The 15,293-nt window shown below is 36.2% G+C and overlaps 1 protein-coding gene and 1 long non-coding RNA gene across 3 annotated transcripts in view; one reads left to right on the forward strand and one right to left on the reverse strand.

Annotated features, from left to right (window-relative positions):
* LOC141458858 (neurogenic protein big brain-like) overlaps nt 1-15,293 on the forward strand; it is a 194,572-nt gene that overhangs the window by 151,317 nt on the left and 27,962 nt on the right. The gene's annotated exons all lie outside the window — the stretch shown is intronic.
* Nucleotides 1-15,293, reverse strand: part of LOC141458859 (uncharacterized) — a 107,592-nt gene that overhangs the window by 68,125 nt on the left and 24,174 nt on the right. Inside the window, exons 3-4 of one of the 2 annotated variants that reach the window (XR_012461229.1) lie at nt 13,015-13,249; nt 11,279-11,400 (exon numbers count right to left, since the gene is read on the reverse strand). The exons of the other annotated variant lie outside the window; for it this stretch is intronic. This is a non-coding gene — a long non-coding RNA (uncharacterized lncRNA). The remainder of the gene's footprint in view (nt 1-11,278; nt 11,401-13,014; nt 13,250-15,293) is intronic. 2 annotated transcript variants of the gene reach the window in all.

Consider the following 15,293-nt stretch of genomic DNA (forward strand, 5'->3'; position numbering starts at 1 on the left):
TGTAAACTTGTATTACAATAATTTTTCAATACTTTATGCTGGGTAAAAATATGTTGCAATTATTATAAAAGTTTTTCTTCATTATTTACTTTATTCAGTTTCTGACGGTAAGAGAACGATATTTAGTCTGCTGCGATTGAGGCACCCCTGTCTATGAGACTGTTTTTATTTATTTGAGAAGCGTCTACATCTGATGTCCTTTTTTCAGTACTCTGCCAGCATCCGGGCAAATGTTACGAGGGGCACTACTTATATTTTGAGCCTTGGCAACACTGAGTGTTGTCAGGTGCTATCTGACGTTTCCACTTGAAAGTTTGACATTTTTGACCACAACCTTCTTCAGAACGTTTTGTTGTTTGAACGCGATTTGTGTTGTTTACAGTCACTTGAAAATTGTGTCTCAGCGAAAAAATGGAATTAACTCGTGAAAATTTTCGTGCAATGATTTATTACGACTTTCGACGTGGATTATCAAGACAGGAGTGCACCGATCAACTTACTTCCACTTTTGGCGATAAAGCCCCATCCCTATGCCACTGTGAAACGCTGGTATAACGAATTCAATCGTGGTCATCGTTCGCTCACCGATGAAAGTCGTGAACTTCGTCCAAAATCAGTTGTGTCAGAAAACATTGATGCTGTGCAACAACTAATAATGCAAGATCGTCATGTGATATACTGTGAGTTTGAGGCAACCTTAGGCATTAGTTCCACCAGCATATATAAAATATTGCCGTGATCATTTAGCCGTGTAAAAAGGATTGTTCTCGTTGGATCCCACATAATCTGACAAAATTTCAAAAAGATGCTCGTGTCGATTGGTGCAAACAAATGCTTAAGAAATATAATGGCGGTGCTTCAAAAGACGTGTATAAGATTGTAACAGGTGACGAATCATGGATATATGCGTATGAGCCGGAAACTAAACAGTAGTCAACTGTATGGTTGTTTCAAGATGAACCAAATCCAACAAAAGTTGTTCGCGCTCGAAGCACTTCGAAACAAATGGTCGCCTGGAAAAACTGGTCATGTGGCAACAGTGCCTTTAGAGGAACTTAGAACGGTCAATTCTGAATGGTACACAACCATTTGTTTGCCGGAAGTTTTCGATGAAATAAGGAAAACAAACAAGCGCCGACGGATCATTCTTCATCAAGATAATGCCAGCTGTCACACACCTCGTCTAACAACCGACTGTTTGAGCACTCAAAAAATCGAATTAATGGGTCATCCGCCGTACAGTCCTGATTTGGCACCAAATGACTTTTTTTTTGGTTTCCGAACGTCAAGGAATAAATTACGTGGACAACGATTTTCGTCGGCAGAAGAAGCCGTTGATGCATTCAAAAACCATGTTTTGGAGGTGTCTCAAGCGGAATGGAAAAAATGCTTTGACAAGTGGTTCGAACGCATGCAGAAGTGTATAGATCATAAAGGAGAATATTTTGAAAAACAATAAAGTCATTTTCAATGACAAATTACTGTTTTTTTTATTATTAAGCTCAAAATATAAATAGTGCTCCTCGTAGTGAAAATCTAAGGGGCCAGAAGCTGGATTCGAACCTAAGTTGCGTTGGAGATCCAGTATACGCCTTCCCTTCCCTTAAGATATTCCTAACTTTGCAACAAACCATATTCTCTTCTAAAGATCTCATCATTAATTAAGGTTCTTCAATTAGGACCACAGCGATCCTATCTTCGCTTTCTTACTTAATTAACACTAAAACTGTAAATCCGAATCAATGTCAGGCAGGCATCAGGAAAGAGATAAAAAAAAAAAATAAGGCAGAAGTAGCGACAGACGAGAATTTCAAAAAGAGCCATTAATTAAAAGTAAACAAAAAAGAATATCAAAGAGAAAGAGAAAGCAGGACCTGCAAGAGAGAGCGGAAGTCCTTTGGAAGGTATTGTTACGATTACATTACTTCCTTCAAAGAGGCAAACCAAGTTAAAAGTAATCATAACAGTGTCTTAATTCAACTAGTTACTCTCTAGAGGGTCTGTTACGCTACTCTAATCCAAGCAATTCTCTAGTCCAACGCTCTGGTAAATCTCCAGAGATCTGAAAGAAAATAAAAGAAGAATAATAATAAAAACATTTCATCCGCGACTTCCATTTTTAGCGTAAAAACTGCTAAAAAGCCTGCGCATCATTTAATGTTTTAATATTCTAAGAAGCACGAGTCGGCTGCGTGATTATTAATATGTACGCCATCACTTTAAGCTAGGCGCATACAATCGATCAATTAAGTTTGGGAAAGGAGAGCAGGTCTTGGCAATCATTTTAATCGTGCGGATTTTCAATTTTCGTGGTAACCGAGGAAATATTTTCTGAGATCTACTTAGTGTGTGTATCGATCGACCTCAACTCAAAAACAAATAAAAAAAAACAGTTGAAATTTGATATACCAACTAAGAGGAACCACTACGAAATGCCCACGATAAGGTTTCGTCAAAAACGATCAACCGAAAGTAATATTTTTCTTAAATGTCTTTTTATTGTTCTAAGTCACACTCATTGGACTAGGGAGTGAAAACACTTCTTCTACATTATTTGTTAATATTGAGTATTCAGTTAGTTTAAGAACTCATTTAATTTTTTTGCTGCAATCGTTTTAATAATTCAGAAGAATAACTCTAAATTTAGAAGAAAAGGCCGAAGGTCAGGTAAATTATTAAATTTAGAATAATGGACTAATTAAGCTTTAGAATTGTAATAATTAAAAATGAAAAGGTATATTTTAATTTTAAATGAATATTTGTTGACTTATTTTTCATTTTTATTTTTTCAATTTAAGGTGCGACATAATCATTAGTATTATAGTTTTTTTTTTTTGTACTAAGCTTTGATACTTTACGCTGAGCATTTATATCGTACGTTACACTGAGCTTTTATACTTTACGCTAAGCATTTATATCGTACGTTACACTGAGCTTTTATACTTTACGCTGAGCATTTATATTGTACGTTACACTGAGCTTTTATACTTTACGCTAAGCATTTATATCGTGTGTTATACTGAGCTTTTATACTTTACGCTGAGCATTTATATCGTACGTTACACTGAGCTTTTATACTTTACGCTAAGCATTTATATCGTGTGTTATACTGAGCTTTTATACTTTACGCTGAGCATTTATATCGTACGTTACACTGAGCTTTTATACTTTGCACTGAGCTTTTATACTTTACGCTGAGCATTTGTACTTTACACTCAGCATTTTTACTTTACACTGAGCTTTTATACTTTACGCTGAGCATTTACGAGTATACTTTACACTGAGCATTTATACTTTACACTGAGCTTTTATACTTCACGCTGAGCATTTACGAGTATACTTTACACTGAGAATTTATACTTTACACTGAGCTTTTATACTTTACACTGAGCTTTTATAATTACACTGGGCTTTTATGCTTTTTAGTGAGCTGAAAGGAAGGTATTCGAATCCAGGAGCCCCACTAGGGAAATGGGCACGCTAAAACACTTTGCTAATCCCTTCCCTATGTATTTATTATTGTTTCCTTAATTGGCAGTGATAAGTAATCTTGCTATTGATTATCAGCAAGTTTTAAGCAAGTAATCTGCTAGTTTTCTGCAATTGATTATTTTTATTTTTTGAAGGAGTAATTTAAAAAATATATAAATATATATTCGTCACTTACGCGTAAAATTAATAACAGCTTCGTGATGGTTAAAGCAGATTAAAGTTTATGAAGGTTAAAGGCTTAGATTTTAGAACAAGTTAACATAGTCTAAAATTTCATGTAATATTTTAGTAACTTTAAAGTGAAAGAAGTTCATATTTTTTCAGGGAGGCTTAACGTTCCCAACTTCAAATTATATAGATCACTATTAACATTTTTTTTGTTTTAATATCAAATAATCTGTCTTTAGTTCTGCATTAATTACGTTTAATTATTATTAGCGAAGTGGAAATATAAGTGAACTCCAAAATCTGTACACCAATCTGATTGCTTTAGCTCCATACAATAAACATGCGAACTACCACGGTTAAAATCAAAGAAATAAAATGTTAGTACAAACAGGATTCGAATTGGGGATCTCCCACTTATAAATCTGCGCTTCATAACGACAAACAACACCCCTACATTACATTATTTTTAGCGTACGATTAATATACAAATCAAAACTTATTCATTTAATTGATTACACAAAAACCAGGGATTAAAATCTAATCTTTCTTCGCTAAATTTATAGTATCGGACGTATACTAATTCTATCTCTAACAAAATAATACTAGTCGATGTTTCGGGTGGGAATTTGACGCGCCACAGGAATGAACCCCAGTCAATCGACTATCTCCTTGGCAGGAAATGGAACATGCTCTTCTAGTGCCCCGATAATCCATCATTTACTATCTCAACAGCCTTCGAAATAAATAACTTCTACAGCTATGAAGGCGTGGTAATCGATAAAGAACTCAGAATGATTTATAAATCATATTTCCTGTAATAGGCATATATAGCCTTTTTTTTTTGTTTACAGTATTTCCGCGGGGTTGTTGTTACGCCGTGTTACCTATTGGCCCAATTCCCTAACTGAATGAGAAAATCCAGGGTAAGTAGATAGAAGGAAAAGTTCTTGGTTTTGTCACGTATTTTGTTGGGAATAGGATTTCCATCGCGTACGGTACCTTAAAGGGTATATGTGATTATATATATGTATATATACACACTATTTAGTATACAAAACACTACACTGAGCACGGTTTAGACGAAACACAAGATTCTTGTGTCCATGTGTGAAGAGAGTATATACATTGTTTGCACCATTGAATAACGAACGCTAGGTCTGTCTATCTATACATATATAGTGGAGGCGCATCTTTGTTGTGCTGGTGCTTCCAACGCCTCTCACCAAATGGGAAAGAATACCGGCATAATGTTGTCATCGTTTTCTGCCAAAGCACAGCATCAAGAACTTCTGTTTCGCCACTGCTACTACTTCTAAGCCACTCAGCCCAAGATCTTGTTTTTTTATTACAGACATATATTTTGTAGAAAAATATTGCATTATCTTGCGCTCTCTTCTGGTCTTCTTTAACTCTTGTCTCAGAAACGATATCCTCTTGTTTTATAATTTTAAATGTGTAATGATGTAGAAGATTTACAATCTTAACCACGATACGGTTAAATTTTAAGGTTCTATTCACAAGTATACGAGGTGTGGCTATTAAATAACGAGACTATTGCTATAAAACATTTTATTTTAAATTTATACATATTTAGTTATTATCACCTTCAATATACACCCCTCCCCTATCCCTACAACGCTCCTTGCGAATTTACCATTGTTCAAAACAGTGCTGGAAGTCTTTTTCTGTGAGCTCCTGCTTGACGCGTGCCGCTTTTTTTTTTCACAGCTTCAACGGACTAAAATCGTGTTCCTTTTAATGCAGATTTGACTTTGGGGGAACAGATAAAAGTCACATGGGGTCAGGTCAGGCAAATAATGCATTTAGCCTAAAACTGGGATTTTGTACTTGGCTAGAAACGTCTTGACAGACAATGTAGTGTGAGCCGGCGCTTGATGGAGAACCCATGACTTGTTCTTCCACAAATCGGGTCGTTTTTTCCTTACTCTTTCACGGAGTTGAGCAAGCACCTCACGGTAGTAATTTTGATTAATTATAATCGATATTTTCATCCGTTTTGGACGTGGAAGAACGATCCGGGCGGTCATCATCTCCGACATCTTCTCGGCCATCTTGGAAACGATTGAACCACTTGAAAAACATGAGCACGTGATAAACATTCATCGCCATAAACTTCTTTTAATAAAAGATAAGTTTCAGTAGCGGTTTTACCCCTTTCATGTGAAATTTCATGGTTTCGTGAAGTACCATGTTTTCGGCAAAACGAAACTAACACCTCTTACACAAACGACGGTTCCGGTCAGATAGATTTCTCTACAAATAAAGTGAGACGCTGCAATCGAAAGAGAAGGCTTTACTCTGCTTAGCTGTCGGTCGTTAGGATTTGGCGCATGCATAGTTCTTCTGTAGCAGCATCAGCCACACCTCGTAATTACTAATTAGTATAATGGTTATAATTATATGATAGCCACCATTTCTTTTAGTCCCTTAAGGCTTCCCTCAAGCAAATATTTCCTTTTAATTTCATCTTCCAGCAGGTTCTATACCGGATAATCTCTAGTTTCAATCCGTAACCTTGATGACCTTCTCAGAGCCATCCATCCACTTTTCCTTCGGGTATATCCTTTCTTCTGCTTCCTTCGTCTCCCCAGACAAGGAACTGCTGTCTAAAAATCTTTATTTCTCGACGAATTTATAAAGATATCCTTAGATATCTTTTTGGGAGAAAATTACTTAGACTGACGTTCGGGTTGATTGTTATAATTACGAAACTTCAACTTCTTATTTTCCCTGTCTCATCTAATTATAAAAGTATTAAATTATTTAAAATTAATTATTATCTTTTATTAAATCGCGAAACTCTTCTTAAAACGGGAACCAATTAAGAGCAAAATTACGATCTAGCCAATATTGTGAAAGTTTGAATCTATCTTTTTTTTAACTTTAATAAGAATTGTGCTTCATCTTACTTAAACTGCTAATCACTCTGGGATTAATTAAAGCAAAAATGTTTTAAAACTTGTGGAAATAGATAAAAGTTTAGCATGAAAAATGTTAGCTATTTGTCTTTAATATGAAGATTTTTGGAATTTAATCTTTCGAATCATCTGTTCTCAACCAGCCCCAAACAGTTTAGAACTGAAACTATTGAAAGAGGAAAGAATATCTCTTCCTCTTCCTCCTCTACTCCTGCATCTACTTTATTAAGATCATATCTCCCATCTGGAGTACGCAAACCAAGCTCATCCTTAGGAAAAGCTCCAGGGTTCTTGTGGAAATGGGGCAACGCATTCTAAAATGTTTATTAGCGCATCACCAAATTCTTTGTTCTTTTAAGTTTTCATTTCAAATTTTTGTTTTTAAATAATAATTTTTTATAGCTGCTTAAAAAAAAAGAAACCTTGCGCTTCATTTTCATCTAGGTTATCGTTGTTTTCAGTCTGGCGTGACTGAGATAATTCTTCACATCCGACCAAAAATAAAAACAGTCCTGACGATAGGGAACTTTTCCCTTTGGTAAGTGTAGCGAATAGAGGTACCCCCTTTAACTATTCTATCTTTTAAATGTGTTTTTAATAGTCTAGTTTCTATAATTGTTCACTTTAGTCATCATTTGTTTGGATTATTTATGGCGTTACTAATTACTTCCTAGTGAACTCTGCAGACGCAAGCTGGTAATATCCTGTTCACAGTCTCCTTCGACAGGACTCTACCGGTGTCCTTCTTACTTCTCAAAAAAACTCCTACATAAATAGAGAAAAACTGTGTTCCTCTGTCTTGTCACAAACACTTTCAAAACCGTCAACAAGATGTAGAATACATCTTATTTCGGAACAATAAAGGTTCCGGAACTTTCCACTTCTATAAGAATTAGAGGATCCATTAGGCTTCTCCAATACCTAATCAAAAAAAAACCTGCAAGATGACTTTTAAGTCTTAAGATCCGTCTTCATAGACTTTTCATGCAAAATAAAATCAGGATTTCCCAAGAGAAAAGAAAGTTACCAACGCTTAAATGGTGCCAGATAAAGTCCTTAAACACCTGTCTAGACCAAGATATCCGAGAGATCCACTGATTCTGGAAGGATCCTAGCGGGGGAAACATTCTTCTTCTTCTAGAACCTGATAACTTCCCAGGTATCTAAACCTTTTTTTTGAAAGATGGCATTGTATTTCAAGTTACAAGGTGTATAGTGGTGGGATTTTCTGCGGGCGTCCATCATTGTTCTACGCTCAGTTTCTTCAGGTACCTTTTTGAGTTGACTTATGTCCTTTGAGGCAACCTCTTCACACCTCCAGATCTGGTTATCATTGTCCAAACAGAATTTCCCTTGTTTCAGCCTTGAATGTTTGGTGAAGGATGGTACTGTAGACCACCTCCTTTTTTCCCCCTAAACTCCTACTGGAGAGAGTTCTGTCACAAAAAGTACAAGCTCTATAAGAAGGTATTTGGTGACGTCTTGCCTGGTCTTTTGATAACGGAGCTCGCCTTCACATTTCCTTCCACGTCAACATGCCCCGCTTTGCTCTGAAGGTCATAGAATTTAAAGATATGGTGCTAGAGCAACCGTATGTGGGATGATTTGAAACCCTTCTAGCTTTATTTTCTAGCAAATTTTTTATTCAACTATTAAAACTGTCCAACAAGACAGTAGTATAAGGGTGGATCGTCAAAAACTGCACGAAAAAGCGTAACGTTGAAAAACATCCAACTTTGATAATTTTTTTCTCTTTTTCTATAAAAGATAAAATTCCCAAATTTTCTTTAAAATAAAGGGCAAACCCTCCTTTATATCTGTAATTTTTTTGCAACAACCCAGATCTAATAGGTTTCGAGATTGTTTGAAAGAATCGATAGGAAAGAATGAATCCTAACGACCAAATTTCATAATCCTGGTGATTTGTATAAATAATGTATTTATTACAATTCAAAGAACCCCTTCAACTTTGTAAAAAGAATATTGTACTTCAGTTAATTTAAAATTGTAATTTTACAATCTAAAAAAACAAATTACCAGTGCCTACTAAATTGTGAAACCAAGAACCCAAGGCCTGAATTGTTTAATAAATTAGGGAAGATTGTTTATTATTACGGGGTACCTGTTTGAACATTATGGTACAAACACTTACTGGACAAAGCACAGATAAGCTTCTTTAAGAAATTAATTAAAACTTCGAGTAATATATAGTTCTGATTAAAACAGGTGTACCACACATACTCATGTTAACTGTGCAAAAAATAACGAGGGCTGACGATGCAACAAGTTTTGAAATGGAAGTACACAGATTAAAAGACTGTTTTCATTTGACCTCAATGCAAGAAAAATAAAAATCAAAGATAATTTCTGCTTTTCTGGATTAAAACGTAAACGATTTTGGAAAAATAATATTTGATAAATCAACACTTACAAGTTATTGAGCAAAGAAATTCTTGAAGCTTGCTTTAAAGTGATATTAAGCTGCCATGTTTCTACATTTGATAAGGTCATATTACCCATCATTCCTCATTCCTACTCAATACGAAGAAGAGACCCCCCCAAACTTATAGATATCTAAGTGGATTTTGGGGCAGGTAAAGAGGGGTTTTCTTATTGAAGATGTGGGCGTTATTGAGCCGCCTGCAAATGATTCTTACCCACTCCTTCTGATTTATTCTACCTTACCACCAATTTCCTGCAGGATGAACTACTAAAAGCTACCGAAACTGGTAGTAGAATTCTCCCTCGTAGATAGAATTTTGTCAATACAACTTTACCGAGTAAAATATAAATTTAATTATCCATTAAAACTTTTAATTATACAGAAAATTGGTAATTGAAAGGCTTAAATTTATTTCAGACATCAAACTTAGTTCTTTGAATAGAGCAAAATGTGTATCCCATATCCTGGAGTACTCATGTTGCTAATCAAGGATACTTATTTAAAAAACAACTAGATTTTTTTTGTATTGAAAATTACAACTACAAGTGTAGATCTCCTGCAACAAAGTAAATACTGTGTCACTTAGAGTGACGTGTTAGGAGTTACAGCCCCAGTAACGATTCTCGTGTGGCCATCGTTGTTTCAGTTGACTAATAAGGTGTTTTTGGAAAGAGGAGCAAAGCGATTGGCTAAAATGTTGAGCTGCTTTCAGAGGCGGTAATGAAATTTTTCTGAAAACGTGTTGAAATGAAGAAGTCCGTAAGTCCCAAATTGGTTTAAGTTGTGCATTTAAGAGGCTAGTAAAGTCAGGCATTTAAGCAATTAATCTTTCAAAACAATGTACTAGTCATCATTTTGGCGGGTGTTTATCTAGTGGTCAAGAGCATGGCTTTGTAAGTGGGAGATCCCCAGTTCGAATCCCGCGCATGACTACTTTTTATATGATTGAAACAATTGTTTACTGTCCATTATTTTTGGTGACTGATTCATTGTTTCAATAGGATGAAAAAGTGACTGCCAGTTTCAGTCATTTGTCAATGTAGTGATAATAATGATGTAAAACATTACATTGTCAATTAGGTAAATAATTTTGAAAATTACGTTACATTAAACCTATTCATTTCAATATAATTATTGTTAACACACAGTAAATATTTTCCACAGCCCTGAAGATGACCTAGTTCCTAGATCGAAAGCTCGGTATAATAAAATAATTACAAATGACTGAAACTACAAAAAATGGCAGACAGATTACAGTAATGGTAATGAAGGGAGATTCTATAAAACTATGTGTAGATCAGTTACCTAGTCAACCATGGTTTAAGGGGGAACTGTCACTAATAAATGGGTTGTAAACGACAATAAGCAGGCTGAGAGCTAACCACGCTGTGTGCGGATCGTATCTTCACAGGATCAACAAAAAGGTCCTCTCTCCTCTTTGCGTAGATTGCAATGAAGAGGAGGATTTCAAACATATAATAATGATATGTCCATGTTATGTGGTAGAAAGGAAACGAATGTTTGACGACTTACACAGGTATTTAGATGCACCATTTCGCTACGAAGACATAATATTCTCCACCAACATCTATGTGCTTAAATCTGTAGCAGAGCTAGCAAAGAAATATGAATGTATTTAAAAGTTATAGCCGATTAGAATGAATGGAAGAAAATGATTAGAGAAGGATTACGTGATTTTAATTTCGGTTAAGCTATAAGGATGGCAGGATTATATAGCACTGATCCATCCATTAGTTGTGAGATTGTATGTAAATAGTTGTGTATAGTAGAGGGATGAATGAGTGAAGCGAATGTACTTATAAGTAAGAATGGAGAGTGAGTGATATTCTAGTGATAAGCACCTAGACGATGCTGGCTGTATGGCGGAAGCCAATGACAAAAAAAAAAAATGTTTATTCTAAATTATGAGCTTCCGCCCCCCCCCCCCATCCACGACACCTAATTGGCAGCTGGCCTTGTCTGAAAAAATAGGTGATTACTTTACTTTCAGTGGTCATCATTTTGGTAAGTACCGTGGTTCGAGCACTGGAAGGGCGTGAAACGCACCTAACTACTAATCAGATGTCCTGGATGGAGGCGGGTTTAGCAAAAAATACTTCATACTGACACATTAAATAAATTCCAAACCAAGTCTATAAATGGATAACCCTAATAACTTGTAATCTTACCCCTAAATTTGAAAATATAGATTATAGAAAGTGCCAATGTTACAAACCAGACATAATAGCAGTCACTAGGAGTGGTTACTTTTCTATTCACCTTACACATCTTATGACTCCTATTTTCTTCAATTCAAAGTTGGTTACGAACTTAATGGTACACCGCCAGCTTGATAACCTGATACAAGGTAAGGGATATTATATTAGTAAATACATTTAGAAAATTCACGGTCTGTTTCTTGTCTTAACAAATAGTTAATACCTTCTCCATATCTTATTACAATACTCTACAAAGTGAGTATTGTTGAGGCTCGTTTTAAAATACGAGGGTCGTTTGAAAAGTCCGTGCAAAGTCAGAGAGATAGCACCACTGGCGCGTATCGAGGTTATGTTTAGTTAGTAGCATCTCTTGGAAGAACACACACCAAGTTTCAGCCAGATCGGTCTATTTCTTTGTGTTTGGCATTCGTTTGAATCGAGGAAGTCGAGTGATTTTCAAAAAATGGACGAAAAAGAATTTCGTGTGTTGATTAAACACTACTTTATGAAAGGCAAAACGCCTCAGGAGACTAAAGAGAAGCTTGATAAACATTATGGTGACTCTGCACCTTCGATTAGAACAGTTTATAAGTGGTTTCAAAATTTTCGGAGTGGCCATATGGGCACAAGCGACGCTGAACGTTCTGGACGCCCTGTTGAGGTTACTACTCCAGAAATCATTGATAAAATCCATGATATGGTGATGGATGACAGAAGAGTGAAGGTGCGTGAGATTGCTAGTGCTGTGGGCATCTCGAATGAACGGGTACATAATATTTTGCATCAACATATGGACATGACAAAGCTATCCGCAAGATGGGTGCCGCGATTGCTCACGCTTGACCAAAAATGAAATCGTGTGAAGTGTTGCATGGACGGTTTGCAGCTGTTCCAGAAGAAACCGCAGGACTTTAAGCGTCGTTTCGTCACTGTGGATGAAACATGGATACATCACTACACTCCTGAGACCAAAGAACAATCTAAACGATGGGTTACCAAGGGGGAATCTGCGCCAAAAAAGGCGAAGACCGTTTCTTCGGCCGGAAAGATTATGGCGACTGTCTTTTGGGATTCGCAAGGAATAATCCTCAAAATTAATGGAAATAGGGTTCCAACTCGTTTCACATCCCCCCTATTCTCCAGACTTGGCTCCCTCGGACTACTATTTGTTCCACAATATGAAGAAATGGCTGGCGGGAAAAAGATTTTATTCAAACGAGGAGGTGATTGCAGAAACGAATGGCTATTTTTCAGACTTGGACAAATCCTATTATTCGGAAGGGATCAAAAAACTAGAGCAGCGTTGGACGAAGTGTATAAGCCTAAAAGGAGACTATGTTGAAAAATAAAAAAGGTTTACCCCAAAAAATTAAGTAGTTTTTATTTTTGCACGGACTTTTCAAACGACCTTCGTATTTCTTGCTCCTTGAATTTTGAACCAAACATAGCATTGGCGAAAAAAGATGAGGTATTTTTTTGTTAGATATTTTGCATATTATATTCGCAAGCCCGAATATTTTACTAGTCCTGAATTGCACGATCCGTGGTACCATTACACTATGGTTTGGTGAAAGATGTGCCCCAAATTTATTTAACAGAAATAAATTTTGTATTGCCAAGTTACGGTAATTTTAGGATTTTTTTTTTTTAATTCCAAATTTGCGATCTTTGGCCTATTTTGTAATTTCTTGTCAAATTGATGTTTTCGACGTCCTCTCCTCTGTCACAAAAATACACTCACAAAAATACCTACCCATACATGCACACCTAGTATAGGCCGAGTTCCTTCACAAGTGCTGACGACACGTACAACAGAATTGTTGAAATGTTGTCACGCGGAGTAATGCAACATCTTTTCATTGGATACACTGGATTTGATTTGATTTTAAAAATAAAAATAAAACTGTAATGATGTCTGATGCCATCACATTTTCAAGGTGGTGTTAACGGTTGACTAGTTTTTTAACCTCCACTTACAAGAATTTCATCTGCGTAAAAAGAAACATTAAATTAATTCTTTCCCACAGCTCACACTCCCTTTAAAAATTAAAAAAGTCGGCTATGCTGCTACATATAAGTGAAAAAGGTCCATACATTCCATTAATAAGGTACTTTAGGCTTAAGCCTAACCATAAATTATAAAGCCTTAGAGTAAAGCCTTTCTTGTAAATCTATTTTAAAATACAAATTGTAAATCTACTTGTTAACAATACCAGTCTTCTATAACCTAACATTTCTACCAGTAGTGAACGTTGCCCGCTACCTTGGGCTTTACTTAGACCGAAGACTTTCTTGGAACCTCCACACTAGACTTAAAAGAACAGAACTAAACAGACGCTATTGACTAACTCTTACACGATAGATCTAAACTCTCTCTGGACAACAAAAGACTGATTTATACTTCTATTTTGAAACCCATCTGGGCGTATGGAATAGAGCTATAGGGTTCAACCAAACGCCCCAAATCTCCAAAGGATTCAGTCCCTTCAATCTAAAATACTTCGAATAATTGTACACGCTCCATTTTATGTCTCCAATCTGACTATACAAACTGACCTTAACATTCTTTTTGTCACACAAGTCGCTGAAAACAAGATACAGAAAACTCCACTTCAGCCTGCCATCTCATATAAATCCTCTAGCTCAAAACCCTTCTTCTAGAAATCTTCCTGATAACCTGGACAAGACGTCTTAAAAGACAGTGGCCTCGTGATCTCCTCTCTAGTGAAGAGAGTGACTAACCATATAATGATTTGGAGTGTTACCACTGGGTAACTTCTCCACTCGTTACCTTATCATCCACTACTCTATTGTATCATTGTTACTTATAGCGCTAACGCGCTGATTGTAGCACAATAAACGCAAAAAAAAATTGTTAACAATAAGTGTTTGCATCCAGCTGAGAGAAGATAACCACTAAGTTAGAGTGTCTAGATTCTGTAGGAGTTCTCCAAACTAATTATCAAGTTAGAGCTTAATGCAATTTTTTTTATTGCCTGAGCTATTACGTAGGCAGATAGACAGGCAAATACACCCAACTCTATTTTTTTACAAGGAAGATACATTCCTTAGAAAACCGTGCAAAAAAAAAGAATCGTATAAAAAAATACATGTAACAAATGGTAAATTTGGGGATATGTTGCACAACATTAAAAAAAATCGTGTGAGATGGAAAAACTCTAAATGTTTTCACAAAAAAACCATTCGAAAAAATGTAATGATGAAATATTTACATATTTATAAAATAAAATTAGTGTACAGGCAAAATTCAGTCTATAAGTAGATACAAAACTTTAAGTTGAAATTAGGAATAAAAATCAATTTGGCAACTATTCATCGGTACTTGATAACAAGCGAGCACGTTTATTGCGAACTGGATCAAAAATGCTATCATCAGTACGAGGGTCGTTTGAAAAGTCCGTGCAAAGTCAGAGAGATAGCACCACTGGCGCGTATCGAGGTTATGTTTAGTTAGTAACATCTCTTGGAAGAACACACACCAAGTTTCAGCCAGATCGGTCTATTTCTTTGTGTTTGGCATTCGTTTGAATCGAGGAAGTCGAGTGATTTTCAAAAAATGGACGAAAAAGAATTTCGTGTGTTGATTAAACACTACTTTATGAAAGGCAAAACGCCTCAGGAGACTAAAGAGAAGCTTGATAAACATTATGGTGACTTTGCACCTTCGATTAGAACAGTTTATAAGTGGTTTCCAAAATTTTCGGAGTGGCCATATGGGCACAAGTGACGCTGAACGTTCTGGACGCCCTGTTGAGGTTACTACTCCAGAAATCATTGATAAAATCCGTGATATGGTGATGGATGACAGAAGAGTGAAGGTGCGAGAGATTGCTAGTGCTGTGGGCATCTCGAATGAACGGGTACATAATATTTTGCATGAACATTTGGACATGACAAAGCTATCCGCAAGATGGGTGCCGCGATTGCTCACGCTTGACCAAAAACGAAATCGTGTGAAGTGTTGCAAGGACGGTTTGCAGCTGTTCCAGAAGAATCCGCAGGACTTTAAGC

Source organism: Rhodnius prolixus, unplaced genomic scaffold, assembly GCF_049639745.1.
Source record: "Rhodnius prolixus isolate KJV_2025 unplaced genomic scaffold, Rpr scaffold_5, whole genome shotgun sequence".
NCBI lineage: Eukaryota > Metazoa > Arthropoda > Insecta > Hemiptera > Reduviidae > Rhodnius > Rhodnius prolixus.